We start from the raw sequence: 15,279 nt of genomic DNA on the forward strand, positions 1-15,279 counted from the left end.
AGCTACTGATAAGTTTTTGTGCCATTCACATTTTACTTCCACCTAGCACAGCATACAACACAGGGCAGTGGGATAGCCAATTTCAACTACTTATCAGTTAGCCAGCTATTCAAGTTTTTGGATGCCCCTGGTATTTAGGACAACACTAAAGTATATAAAACTGTGATGTATAGAATGCTTGAATTAATCTCAGCCTCTGGAAATTACTCAGGCCGCATCCCAATCCATTATTTAGCACACCATGCCATCTTAGTTTGGACCTAGCCATATGAAAATCTGTTTTGACCCTGCTCCAATGGAAACCGTCCAGCTTGAACTGCCAGACCAGGTCCTTCAAGAGATGAAGTAGGTTTAGGGCTGTCAATGTGTTCTCGGATCTTCTGCATTTGTTTTCACTGAAGAAGAGATAGATGCATTGCACTTTTCTGTGGAGTGAGAAATAGGTGATTCTGGCAGGAGGGATGCAGTTCTTGATTGTCTTGAAGAACGTTCTGCTTCTTTTGGTGGATTCATTGATGGTGATGGTGTAGCACTATACTTAGGCTAATGTGATGACCTGTCTGCATGTTGCACTGAGGACTTTCACTATCAAGAGCTCCTCAGGAGTTCTGTTTTTCTTACCTGTATCATATGGATTGTATATTGTCAGGAATGTCCTTAGAATGCGAGGCCGCTAAAGGCTTTGGCTTGCACTTGCATGTTGTAATTTGGGTGTGAATGTTTGTAGGAAGCTGGCTCTGTATATACTGTACCAAAAAGAGGTATAGTGTGCACATAGTCCAGTGAGTCCCCAAAGGTATGGCAGAGGTTAAAATAGATAATACCTTACTCTCAATTTAGTGGTAACTGGGCTGAGCAGCTAGGCTTATCAGAGGGTAGTGTTAAGCATTTATTGTACACTCTCAGGCAAGAAATGATTTCTCACACTCAAATACTGAATCCAGACCAATGGGTTGTACAAAAAAATGTTACTTTGTTGTTTTATTTCTCGAACTAAGAATCATTTACTGCTGGTAAGTTTCACAGTGTTTTAAAAGTAGCAATGCTTTTCAAGAATGCAGTAATGTTTTGTAAATGTAGTTATATACTTTACAGTATTAACAATGTTTTCAGTAGATGTCAATCAAGTACAGTTGTATGCTTTTGCAGTGATAAAGTTTGACAGTTCAATGCAATAGAGAGAACTATAATGCAAATCTATGGAGGAAAACAATGTTAAACAGTTTGCAGGTAAGTACCTAAACTTACTTTCCCAGGCTTCGGGGGTTTAGGACAACACAAGGCAAGGTTCAAGACCAGGTAGGTACTGCACCACGATCTGCACTGGACCGGCAGAGTGCAGAGGTCACCGGGCCCAATGTTATCCAATGGAGCAGTGGGGTACCTCGAAGTGGCACGGTTTGAAGGTAGGTACCCATGGTCTAAGGGCAAATCCCCCGGGGTTGAAGTGAGCAAAGGGTGGCTACAAAACAGCACCTAAGCTACACAAACAGCGGCACAGGGGTGGCCGGGTCTAGGGTGCAAATCAGTGTCAAGCACCTTAAGCTTTCCAAGGGAGTTCGTCGTTTTCGGATAGAGGCTACAGGCTTAGACCAGGAAGCTGGATGAAGGCGACCAACGGTTGGGCAGGTAAGTTGGATAGCTAGGGGACACCATCAGATGGGTTCCCTAAAGTCAGGGGGCAGAGGATGCAGGGGTGTCTTATGGAGTCGGGGCTTCTCAACTGGTTTCAGTCGCAGTCTGGCTGCAGGCGTCAAGGGGGAGATGGGGTCCTGGATAGGTCAGCCACTGATGCAGATGAGGCCAGGATAACCGGGGAGACTTCACAGGATAGGTGAGTCACTCGAACTCGGGCCATGGGTGTCGGGTGTAGAGTGTGCTGGGGACACAGATCCGCCTTGATCCAGAGTCCTTGAAGTTGGAGTTTCTTTGTTGGACAATCTGTGTACACGGAAGACAAGAGTCTTTTTCGAAGGCAGGGCAGGTCTCCAGGATTCTCGGAGGCTACTTAGCTGCAGGACTCACTGGCTTCAACACGCAGGTTCTCTGAAGTGAAGGACAGGCTGGCAGGGATGGGGCCAAAGCAGTTGTTGTCATCATCTTCTCTACAGCACGACTCTTCGGTTCTTCTTCATCTTAGGTTGTCGTATGTAAGGAGCAAGGTTCAGTCAGGGGTGCCCCAAAATACCTAGATTTAGGAGTGTTACAGGGGTCCCTTCCCTGGGGTGTCTACACCCCCTTATGCCACCCTCCAGTGGGGGGGGGCAAATGCCTCATCCTCATTGGGGGAGTCCCCTCATCTTTAAGATGGAGGGGACTGAGATGTGTGTTTCACTTCGCTTGCCCCACCCCTCGCAAAGGTGGGCACACCTCCCTTTCTCTCTAGGTCTCCACGCCAATTCTCCTGCCCAAAGTGGGGGTCAGATCCGGTGGGAGCCAGCTCCTGATAGCAGCAGAGGCTTTGGATAGCTTACAAAGGAAGCAAGCCTTTGAAGCTTCCAGTTCGTGGAACTTGGCCACCCTAGGGGAGGAGGAATGACACCTCTGCACAGGATGTGCTTTGTTTCACGACCCAGAGAAGTGGCAGAGGGAGGGTAGCCATTCAGGAACCACTGCAGGGATGGTCGTTTTCCAGGGGGCATCTCTAAGATGCCCCCTGAGTGCATTTTATATTAAATACAGCACTGGCATCAGTGTGGGTTTACTGTGCTGTGAAGTTTGGTACCAAACTTCTCAGTCTTCAGTAAAGCCACCATGGAGCTGTGGAGTTCGTGCTGACAAACTCCCAGACCATGTACTCAAAATGGGTTCACCACACTTACAATGTCTGTGAATGGCACAGACACTGTAGCGGAATTTTTTTTTTTATGGAGTTTTATATAGTGTGAACTTGACCAGGTTTTGGGTATCAGAGCGCTTTACATAGCACCAGTTGTGTTACATGAGGACACATTCATTTTTGTTAGGCACGGGGAGATTACGTGATTTGCCCAGAATCACAAAATGTTCAGCGTCATTGCCGAGACTCGTACCCGGTTCCCCAGATTCGAGGTCAACAGCCCTAGCCGGTAGGCTGACTCCTCTCCCCTATTGCACATGCAGCTATGCCCTCACCTATGGTATGGTGCACCTGCCTTTAGGGCTGTAATGCCTGCTAGAGGGGTGACTTACCCATGCTGCAGGCAGTGTGGGTGCACATTGCCCACAGGGATGTGGGCCATGTCAACTCTTTAGTTTGGTCTGCACCAAAACACGCAGCCTGCAGTGGCAGTGTGTGGGTGTTAAGGTGAGGGGGTGTCTGAGGGTAGCATGCCCACAGCGGGAACTCTCTGGTCACAAGGCCCTTGGTATCAGGGGTACCATTTCCAAGGGACTTGCATGTGGCCCAGAGGTGTGCCAATTGTGGAGACAAAGGTATAGTTTGGGAAAGAAGCCTGATTGGAAGGGACTCAGGGCACACTCAGTCAAATTGGCATCATGTATCTGGCAAAAAGCTAAGGGGTAACCATGCAAAAGGGGCACTCAAAGACTGAATTCAGACCTTTAGGTTGTACAAAACGTTGTTATTTTGTTATTTTATTTCCAGAACCAAAAACCACTCAGTGCAGGTAAATTTCACAGTGGTTTACCAGTAGCAATACTTTTTAAGGATACAGTAATGTTTTGTAAATGCAGTTATATACTTTACAGTATTAAGAATGTTTTGTGTAGAAGTCAATTAAGTACAGTTGTATGCTTTTGCAGTGATAAGGTTAGACAGTTCAGTGCAATTGATAGAACTACAATGCAATCCAATAGAGGAAAACAAGGTTAAGGTTTGGAGGTAAGTACTGAACTTACTTCCCCATGCTTTGGGGGGTTCAGGACAACACAGGGCAAGGTTCAAGACCAGGTAAGTACTGCACCACCAGCAGCACTAGGGCGGCCGGAAGCTGAGGTACCTGGGCAGAATGTTATCCAATAGAGCCTAGGGGTGCCTCGAAGAGGCACGGTTTGCAGGTAGGTACCCACGGTCTTAGGGCAAATGCCCTGGTGGATGAAGTGGGCACAGGGAGGGGCCACAATGCAGCACCAAAGCTACACCACCAGCGGCACAGGGCAGTCGGGTGCATGGTGCAAATCAGCATCTGACGCCCAATGTTCTCCAATGGAGCTCGTCGGTTTCGGAAATAGGCTGCAGCCTTGAACCATGAAGCTGAACGAAGGCGATCAACGACTGGGCAGGTAAGTTGGATAGCTGGGGGACACCTGGGCACCGTCAGCTGGGGTCTCCAAAGTCGGGGACGGAAGATGCAGGGGTGCCTTTTGGTGTTAGGGTTTTCTCATCTGGTTCCTATTGCGGTCGGGGGCACCCTTCGAATAGGGGACAGTTGCTGATAGCCGCAGGGGTAGCTTAAAAAGGCAGCTGGCCCTTTAAGCTTCTCCTTCGTGGATCCTGCCCATCCTGGGGGAGCAGGCATGACACCTCTGCCCAGGATGTGCTTTGTTTCAGAACCCAGAGAACAGAGGCTCTCTACGCAGGGGCCAAAAACCTGTCTAGAGGTGGTAGACGGTGGGTAGCCATTCAGGAACCACGCAAGGGGCTTGTCATTTTCCAGGGGACATCTCTAAGAAGCCCTTTGTGTGCATTTTACATGAAATACAACACTAGCATCAGTGTGGGTTTAATGTGCTGAGAAGTTTAGTATCAAACTTCTCAGTCTTCAGTAAAGCCACCATGGAGCTGTGGAGTTCGTTCTGAACAACTCTCAGCCCACGTACTCAAAATGGCTTCACTGCACTTACAATGTCTGTGAATGGCATAGACACTATAGGGGCATATTGCTCATGCAGCTATGCCCTCACCTGTGGTATGGTGTACCTGCCTTTAGGGCTGTAATGCCTGCTAGAGGGGTGACTTACCCATGCTGCAGGCATTTTGGGTGTGCATTGTACACAGGGATGTGGGCCATATCAACTCTTTAGTTTGGTCTGCACCAAAACACGCAGCCTGCAGTGGAAGAGTGTGGGTGTTAAGGTGAGAGGTCTCCGAGGGTGGCATTCCCTCAGAGGCCCTCTCTGGTCACAAGGCACTTGGTACCTGGGGTACCATTTACAAGGTATTTGCATGTGGCCCGGGGTGTGCCAATTGTGGAAACAAAGGTACCATTTTGGGAACATAGGCCCTGTAAGCCCGATTGGCAGATACCCAGGGCACACACAGTCAAGTTGGCATCAAGTATCTGGTAAAAAGGTAAGAGGGTAACCATGCAAAAAGGGGCACTCACAGACTGAATTCAGACCATTAGGTTGTAGAAAACGTTGTTATTTTGTTATTTTATTTCTAGAACCAAAAATCACTTAGCGCAGGTAAGTTTCACAGTGGTTTAAAAGTAGCAATACTTTTCAAGAATGCAGTAATGTTTTGTAAATGCAGTTATTTACTTTATCATATTAAGAATGTTCTCTGTAGATGTAAATCAAGTACAGTCGTATGCTTTTGCAGTGATAAGGATTGACAGTTCAATGCAATACATAGAACTACAATGCAAATCTATTGAGGAAGACAATATTAAACAGTTTGCAGGTAAGTACCTACATTTATTTCCCCAGGCTTTGGGGTTTTAGGACAACACAAGGCAAAAGACCAGGTAGGTACTGAACTAACAGCGGCACTGGGGCGGCTGAGTGCAGAGGTCACTGGGCCTAATGTTATCCAATGGAGCCGGGGGTGTACCTCGAAGAGGCACGGTTTGAAGGTAGGTACCCACAATGTTAAACAGTTTGCAGGTAAGTACCCAACTTAATTACCCAGGCTTTGGGGGTTTAGGACAACACAAGGCAGGGTTTAAGACCAGGTAGGTACTGAACTAACAGCGGCACTGGGGCGGCTGATTGTAGAGGTCACTGGGCCTAATGTTATCCAATGGAGCTAGGGGGTACCTCAAAAAGGCACAGTTTGAAGGTAGGTACCCACAATGTTAAACAGTTTGCAGGTAAGTACTCAACATACTTCCCCAGGCTTTGGGGGTTTAGGACAACACAGGGTAAGGTTCAAGACCAGGAAGGTACTGCACCACCAGCGGCACTGGGGCAGCCGGATGCAGAGGTCGCGGCGCACAATGTTATCCAATAGAGCCTGGGGGTACTTTGAAGAAGCACGGTTTGCAGGTAGGTACCCACGGTCTTAGGGCAAACGCCCTGGGGTTTAAAGTGAGCACAGGGTGGCCACAAAGCAGCACCAAATCTACACAACCAGCAGCACAGGGGTAGCGGGTGTTGGGTTCAAATCAGTGTCAGGCAACGAATGCTGTCCAACGTAGGTCGTCGTTTCCGGAAAGAGGCTGCAGGCTTGGACCAGGAGGCTGAATGAAGGCGACCTACGGTTATGCAGGTAAGATAGATAGCTGGGGGACACCAACAGCTGGGCTCCATAAATTTAGGGGTCGGAAGACGCTGGGGTGCCTTTTGGTGTTGGGGTTTCGCAACTGGTTCCAGTCGCAGTCGGGCTGCAGGCATCGAGGGTTAGAGGTGTTCCTGCATAGGTCAGCCACTGATGCAGATGAGGTCAGGATCACCGGGGAGACTTCACAGGATAGGTGAGTCACTCGAACTCAGGCTGTGGGTGTCGGGTGCAGAGTGTGCTGGGGACACAGATCCGCCTTGATCCAGAGTCCTTGAAGTTGGAGTTTCTTTATTGGACATTCTGTGTCCTCGGAAGACAAGAGTCTTTTTCGAAGGCAGGGCAGGTCTCCAGGGTTCTTGGAGGCTGCTTAGCTGCAGGACTCACTGGCTTCAGCTCGCAAGTTCTCTGAAGCAGAGGACAGGCTGGCTGGGATGGGGCCAAAGCAGTTGTTGTCATCATCTTCTCTGCAGCATGGCTCTTCGGTTCTTCTTCATCTTAGGTTGTCGTATGTCAGGAGCAAGGTTTAGGGGTGCCCCAAAATACCTAGATTTAGGAGCGTTACAGGGGAGTGCAGGTTTGGACCAATTGGTCCCAACCCACACGCCTCTTATGCCACCCTCCAGTGGGGAGGGGGCATATGCCTCATCCTCATTGGGGGAGTCCCCTCATCTTCAAGATGAAGGGGACTGAGATGTGTATTTCACTTCACCTCCCCCACCCCTCGCAAAGGTGGGCACACCTCCCTTTCTCCTTAGGTTTTCCCGCCAATTCTCCTGCCCAAAGTGGGAATCAGAACCGGTGGGAGCCAGCTCCTGATAGCAGCAGAGGCTTTGGCTAACTTACAAAGGAAGCAAGCCTTTGAAGCTTGAAGTTCGTGGAACCTGCCCACCCTGGGGGGGGGGGAGGAATGACACCTCTGCACAGGATGTGCTTTGTTTCAGGACCCAGAGAGGTGGCAGAGGGAGGGTAGCCATTCAGGAACCACTGCAGGGATGGTTGTTTTCCAGGGGGCATCTCTAAGATGCCCCCTGAGTGCATTTTATATTAAATCCAACACTGGCATCAGTGTAGGTTTAATGTGCTCACAAACTCCCAGCCCATGTACTCAAAATGGCTTCACTGCACTTACAATGTCTGTCAATGGCATAGACACTGTAGCGGAATTTTTATTTTTTCACGGACTTTTACATAGCGTGAACTTGACCAGGTTTCGAGTATCAGAGTGCTTTACATAGCACCAGTTGCGTTACATGAAGACACATTCATTTTTTTAGGCATGGGGAGATTAAGTGATTAGCCCAGAATCACAGGATGTTCAGCTTCATTACCGAGACTTGAACTCAGTTCCCCAGATTCAAGGTCAACCGCCCTAGCCGTTAGGCCAACTCCTCTCCCCTATTGCTCATGCAGCTATGCCCTCACCTGTGGTATGCTGTACCTGCCTTTAGGGCTGTAATGCCTGCTAAAGGGGTGACTTACCTATCCTGCAGGCAGTGTGGGTGGACATTGCACAGAGGGATGTGGGCCATGTCAACTCTTTAGTTTGGTCTGCACCAAAACCCGCAGCCTGCAGTGGCAGTGTGTGGGTGTTAAGGTGAGGGGGTGTCTGAGGGTGGCATGCCCACAGAGGGACCTCTCTGGTCACAAGGCCCTTGGTATCAGGGGTACCATTAACAAAGGACTTGCATGTGGCCCAGAGGTGTGCCAATTGTGGAGACAAATGTACAGTTTTGGGAAAGAACATACGCCCTGTAAGCCTGATTGGCAGGGATTCAGGCCACACTCAGTCAAGTTGGCATCATGTATCTGGTAAAAAGGTAAGGGGTAACCATGCAAAAAAGGGCACTCAAAGACTTAATTCAGTCCTTTAGGTTGTACAAAACGTTGTTATTTTGTTATTTTATTTCTTGAACCAAAAATCACTTAATGCAGGTAAGTTTCACAGTGGTTTAAAAGTAGCAATACTTTTCAAGAATGCAGTAATGTTTTGTAAATGCAGTTATATATTTTACAGTTTTAAGAATGTTTTCTGTTGAAGTCAATTAAGTACAGTTGTATGCTTTTGCAGTGATAAGGCTAGACAGTTCAGTGCAATAGATAGAACTACAATGCAATCCAATGGAGGAAAACAATGTTAAAGTTTGCAGGTAAGTACTGAACTTCCCCATGCTTTGGGGGGTTAAGGACAACACAGGGCAAGGTTCAAGACCAGGTCGGTACTGCACCACCAGCGGCACTAGGGTGGCCGGATGCAGAGGTCGTTGGGCACAATGTTATCCAAGAGAGCCTGGGGGATCTCGAACTGGCATGGTTTGCAGGTAGGTACCCACGATCTTAGGGCAAATGCCCTGGGGGATGAAGAGAGCACAGGGAGGGGCCATAATGCAGCACCAAAGCTACACCACCAGCGGCACAGTGCAGTCGGTGCAGGGTGCAAATCAGCCTCTGATGCCCAATGTTCTCTAATGGAGGTTGTCGGTTTCGGAAAGAGGCTGCAGCCTTGGACCATGAAGCTGCACGAAGGCGATCAACGACTGGGCAGGTACGTTGGATAGCTGGGGAACACCTGGCCACCCTCAGCTGGGCTGTCCAAAGTCAGGGATTGAGGATGCAGGGGTGCCTTTTGGTGTTGGGGTTTTCTCATCTGGTTCTTATCGTAGTCGGGGGGACCCTTCGAACAGAGGCCGCAGGAGTTGAGAGGGGTCCTCGAGAGGTCAGCCACTAATGCAGACGAGGTCAGGATCACTGGGGAGACTTCACAGTATAGGTGAGTCACTCGATCTCGGGCCTCTGGCATCAGGTGAAGTGTGTGCTGGGGACACGGATCTGCCTGGATCCGGAGTCCTTGAAGTTGGAGTTTCTTTGTTGGACAATTTGTGTCCTCGGGATACAAGAGTGTTTTTCAAGGCAGGGCTGGTCTCTGGTGTTCTCGGAGGCTGTTGGCTGCAGGACACACCAGTTTCAGCTCGCAGGGTCTCTGAAGCAGGAGGCAGGCTGGTAGAGCTGGGGTCAAACAGTCTTTTTATCCTCTTCTCTGCAGCACGGCTCTTCAGGCCTTCTTTTTCTTAGGTTGTTGTATCTAAGGAACAAGGTTACGGGGGCCACTAAATACCTAGATTTAGTGACGTTACAGGGTCCTTTCCCTGGGGTGTCTACACCCCCTCTTATGCCACCCTCCAGTGGGGGGGGGCATATGCCTCGTCCTGATTGAGATGTGTGCTTTGCTTCACCTCCCCTACCTGAGGGGTGGGGTTGACAAAGGTAGGCACAACTCCCTTTACCAGTAGGTTTTCCTGCCAATTCTGCTGCCCAAGGTGGGAATCAGAGCCAGTAGGAGACAGCTGCTGATAGCAGCAGGGGTAGTTAACAAAGGCAGCTGCCTTTGAAGCTTCCCCTTCATGGACCCTGCCCATCCTGGGGGAGCAGGTATGACACCTCTGCTCAGGATGTGCTTTGTTTCAGGACCCAGAGAGTGGAGACTGTCTACCCAGGGGCCAGAAACACGTCTAGAGGTGGTACATGGTGGGTAGTCACTCACGAACCACACCAGGGCTTGTCGTGTTCCAGGGGGCATCTCTAAGATTCCCTCTGAGTGCATTTTACATTAAATCCAACACTGGCATCAGTGTGGGTCTAAAGAGGTGAGAAGTTTCGTACCAAACTTCTCAGTCTTCAGTAAAGTCATCATGGAGCTGTGGAGTTTCTGCTTTACAAATGTCCCAGCAAAAGTGTACTCAAAATGGCTTTCCTGCACTTACAATGTCTGTGAACTGCACAGACACTGTAGGGGCATATTGCTCATGCAACTATACCCTCACAAGTGGTATGGTGCACCCTGCCTTTATGGCTTTATGACTTGCTAGAGGGGTGACTTGCCACAGGCAGTGTGGGTGGGCATGGCACACAGGGATGTATGCCATCTCGACTCTTCAGTTTGGTCTGCACCAAAACACGCAGCCTGCTGTGGCAGGTTATGGGTGTTATTGTGAGGGGTCTCTGAGGTTGGCATCAAACATGCTGCAGGCCTCAGAGGCCCTCTCTGGTCAAAAGTCCTGTGGTACCAGAGGTACTTTTTACAAGAGACTTGCTTGTGGCCCAGAGGTGTGCCAATTGTGGAGAAAAAGGTGCATTATTGGGAAAGAACACAGGCCCTGGGAGTCTGATTGGCAGGGACCCAGGGCACACTCAATCAAGTTGGCAACATGTATCTGGCAAAACGTTAGGGGGTAACCATGCAAAAAGTGTCACTTTCCTGCAATGTTCACAAAGTTTTCAATGGATTGTTGAGTCTAGGCAGGCAGGCACCGTGTAACGTAGAGGCAGAGTGCTCACTTGGCAGACTCCTAATTTAGTTCAGGCACAGATTCCCCCATTCACTGTTGGTGCTGGGATGTAAGGTCAATACTGCATTTTGTTTCCATTAACTACTTCCATCTTTTTCTGGAGGAAGATTTCTTTGAAGAAATTAAGTACCAAACAAATTTACATGGCTTTCAATTTCTGAGGAATCATGGAGACATTCCGTTTCCTCAATCTGGGGCACACCTGGAGACTCCCACGTCACTGGTGGAGTTAAAAGAAATTCTGAGCCTAACACTGAACATGGGAATCTTACACAAACCCAGCTGTACAGTCCTTCTACTCATGCGGTTTGGGAAATACCCAGCTTCGCACTGGTCATGAGCACAGCTAGGTTTTTGATTTTGGAGTCTATGTTGCTTTTCAATGATAATTCAGCTGCATTGCCCCAAGATCACCCATACCATGACAGAGTGTTCAAAATACAGCCTGTCGTGGAACTTTGTGTGCCAAGTTTCTAGAGATTTACGGGTCATCTCCCATTATATAAATCGCCCAATAAGCCTTTGTCTTGAGTGATGCTCCTTACAGCGGGATTAGCTTGAGGATGAATCACCCACAACAAATGCACAGAGGAGGTGTGAGCAGTCTGCACCTTTACTATAAACAGCCAAATCTGCTAGAAATCAGGAAGAGAGACAATGGGCTGTTCACCTTCTAAGGAACTTTCACAACCTGAGATCAATTACTGCGGGCCAAATACACTAAGTGGCAAGCAATTATAGTCCCAGACTGGATTGTATGAGAGAGGCTGCTCCCAATTTCAATTATTCATCTGTGAATTCAAGGTTATCCAATGCTTTATTAATGGTGCAACTATTTACAAATCTTTTTAACTAACTGTTTTCCAAGTATATTATCTCAAAACAACTTAAAGAGACCTCCTTTGTTGTCAGTCAACTACCAATGCATTTCAGACAAGCTGTGCATCAGGGGAGGTGATCTTATATTTCTGAAATACAAGATATAACTATTCTCATCTGAGGAAGTCTGATACATGATTACCAAAACAAATACATACCACTAGACCCTTTAGCATGTTTTTAAGGCTTGTGGACAGAAGCCTTACCATACCAATGCGACAAAATATTGGAAAAGCTTTCATATAGGTTGAAATTAGAGTGTTTTGGAAACTACAACAGATACTGCGGTTCCACAACCCTACTGTCCATCAAATGACTGTTCCTTCAGAAGCTCTCTGTATCAGAAAGACCTAATCGGAATTATAAGTGGGAGGCTTGTCTCAACTTTTCCCACTTCAGTGTCTGGGTTCCCTTCCTCCAGTCTCAGGAATGTCAGCAATACATTTCCACTGGCAAAGCATACTCATAGCCATGTTGTGTGTTATGAACAGTCAAGGGCTTCTAACCTGTGTCACTCTGTTCACTCATACACTGCACACCACCACACTAGCATACACACACATGCTTAAGTGCATAGGATCTTGGTGCTATGACCCAAGATCACAGTGACTAGCAGAACACTAACGCTGACACCCCTGTGCCACGGTGTGAAGCACCTGACCGGGACAGTAGTCCAGCTATACCCATAAGGATTTCACTTGGTGCACCTCTCGAAGTTCAAGACCAGCATACGTCCAGTACCTCTCGCAAGTCAATGTCAAGCCTAGAATTCTGAATACACACTGCATTAGTGACTCACCATGCAAACTTACGCTATTTCCCTCAATCATCATGTAAAGTTGGCTAACTAAGCCTTTGTATGACAACATCAATGACAACTTTCACAACCATAAGCCAAAACAATAACTCACTAACACTTGACCAACTGATTGATACTGTCACCAGCCGATTACATGCACCTGCTATTTAGAATGGACCTGAACCCACAAAAGCTTTATTTTAAGATCTTGACAACATTCTAGATCATCTTCACACTCTGGTCCCTCTCAACCTTCTTGGGGTTTGGGTTTATAACAGATACACAAACACCCACATACAGAATATAATCTCCTCTCTACTTCATGCTGACCAGATACCCATTAGTAGTCACGCATGCTACTCATTAATAGTCACGCATGCTACTCATTAATAGTCACGCATGTGAATCATCCTTCCACGATGATTCACTGAGTGTCAACTCATCCATCTCTAGATATAAAATCCTGTACCTTATCCCTGCTTGCTGTACCACAGTGCACAACAATCTCTCTACTTCACCCAGTCCCAACATCTTCTATGACCTCAGAAATACACTTCCCTCACTTAGATCCACACTTGCATCTCAGAACCTTTAACACTCCAGCACCACATGCAGAGCAATGCATCCTTTTTGATGTCCAACCTCTCAATGTCCTCAATACTTGGAGACTTACAAAAGCCCACTCCTTGTCCTTGCTATATCTTGACAAAACCAAACATTTTTCAATCACAAATGTTTATCTTTGCTTCAGAGTCATCCAACATGTCTTCTTCATTCCTTACAATCACCGTCCTCCTAAATTCCATATCTGTCACTTCAGAAACTCTTGCAGCCACTCATTATGATAAATATTCTACTAGAACATTTACATCAGGATCCCACTGGCCACTCCGTGTGCAATACCCCTAGCTCTCTTATTCACCCCATACTCGTATAACCAGAACTATTGCACAGCATCTGCCTCAAGGAATACAATCAACAAAAGAGCAATCCAACATTACCAGCCCTACACACACTCACCTCAATCATGCGTAAACAAATCATTGAGAGCTACCTGTCCATACTTTAAATTGGTGACACTTTAACAACTGACAATTAGCATAATTGTCCCATTTTAGGAACACATTGTCATCTGCCATCCACCCAGACTTTCAAGAATCTAGAACAACATCCTAGATCAACTTAACCCCTCTGCCACTGGATATATTTTGAAACTGTACTCAACTAAAGCACGACAAAAGAAACACACTCTTCTCACAACTTCTTGTTGACCGTAAGCTAAACATTACATATGCCATTCAATCACATTGCAATCCTCTTGACTGCATACAAATCCCACAGCACATCAATAACTCTCAAATCTCCCTGTGCTTATCCTCCTTTGACCAATCCTCATCCACTTGTTCCTCACAGTACCTCCACCCAGTAGTCACCTAAATCACTCATCTCCAGACATCCCTGATTACCACAACACAGTGCACAACAATCTCATTATTTCACCTGATCCAAACTCCTTCAGTAACCTCAGCACACACTATACTTAACATTAAACTCACACTTCCCTTTGTGAACTATGATGTTACAAGCACATCACCCTGGATCTTTCCTGGCACTGATCTTTAATACCTAAAGTGCGATCCAAGATGTGCTGCTGGAAAAAATATCAAAGTCCTGAAAACTTAAAAGCATTTGCTTCTTGCTCTCACCACTGCTCTTGTCTATAACCTAATCATGCTAATACTGAAATCTCATCTTCATTCCAGCCTTATCAAAACCTTTATCTCTTACCTTAACATCACTGCTCTCCGACTATACAATTCTAACACATCTTCTGCACTTATTGCCAGTGAAGCTGTTGAATAATTTCTCTCAAATATGTGCATGACGGCCACACTGCTATATTAAACAATCTTCTTCACTCTTACACTCCAAAAGAAAAACGCCAAAAGCCACTTCTTTCACATCCTTACCCACAACCTCAACTACTGAATGTCATCCCATTCTGAAATCAGATAATCAAAATGCTGTTGAAATATTGCCATCGAAGAAGACATACAGATACATGAATGCACTTGATAGAATGTTAATCAATAAACTGTGCAATGTATGTTGTTAATGTAATATTTAGGATTTCTTTAAAATGGCTCATTAATAAATGTGTGTTTTAAAAAAATATATGTACCAGGCAGCTATATTGAATCCTGAACAGTAACAAGGCCCAAAGGCCTTTCTTTCAACCTTTGCTCATAGTGGAGCTGTACTGTATGACTGCTTAGCACTGATGTCATCTTAGAAATGTGCTGACTATAAGATGTTTGCTTAACTTTTCACCCCATGTTAGATCATTGCAATAGAATACTATGAGCTTACTAGATTTGTATAGAATAAATGGCCACATAGAGTTTTGTAAAATATTGCTTCAGAATAAAATATATACTTGTCTCTCTGTTGCTGACTAGCTTTTGTCTAAACAATGAGTTTAAAGAGCATCCTTAGCTTAGGTAACAGGGTTCTCATGAGAACCCTCCCTCATGTAACAAACATAATACAATTTGTATCAAACTTGAAGACGAGGGCAGACTGTGGAAATCGAAAGAAAATGCATCGCGTGACTGGCGACACTATCACATTGAAGACTTTTAATCTTCATCAAGTGAAGACGCCTTTGTATAATTATACAATTTCAGAAAACCTATATTAATAAGTGTTCCTAGTATAGCCACACTTCCTATTCCTTTGTGTTGTCCAGTGGTCACACTGCTGGATTATTCCCTGTCCTTAGACTCTTCTTTATAGAGAGTTGATTCCTTTGGCTGTTCTTGTCTGAAATCAGTTTAGCTTTAAACTAAATGATTGATCAACAATATTCAAAT

This window comes from Triturus cristatus, chromosome 3_2, assembly GCF_964204655.1.
Source record: "Triturus cristatus chromosome 3_2, aTriCri1.1, whole genome shotgun sequence".
Classification (NCBI taxonomy): Eukaryota; Metazoa; Chordata; class Amphibia; order Caudata; family Salamandridae; genus Triturus; species Triturus cristatus.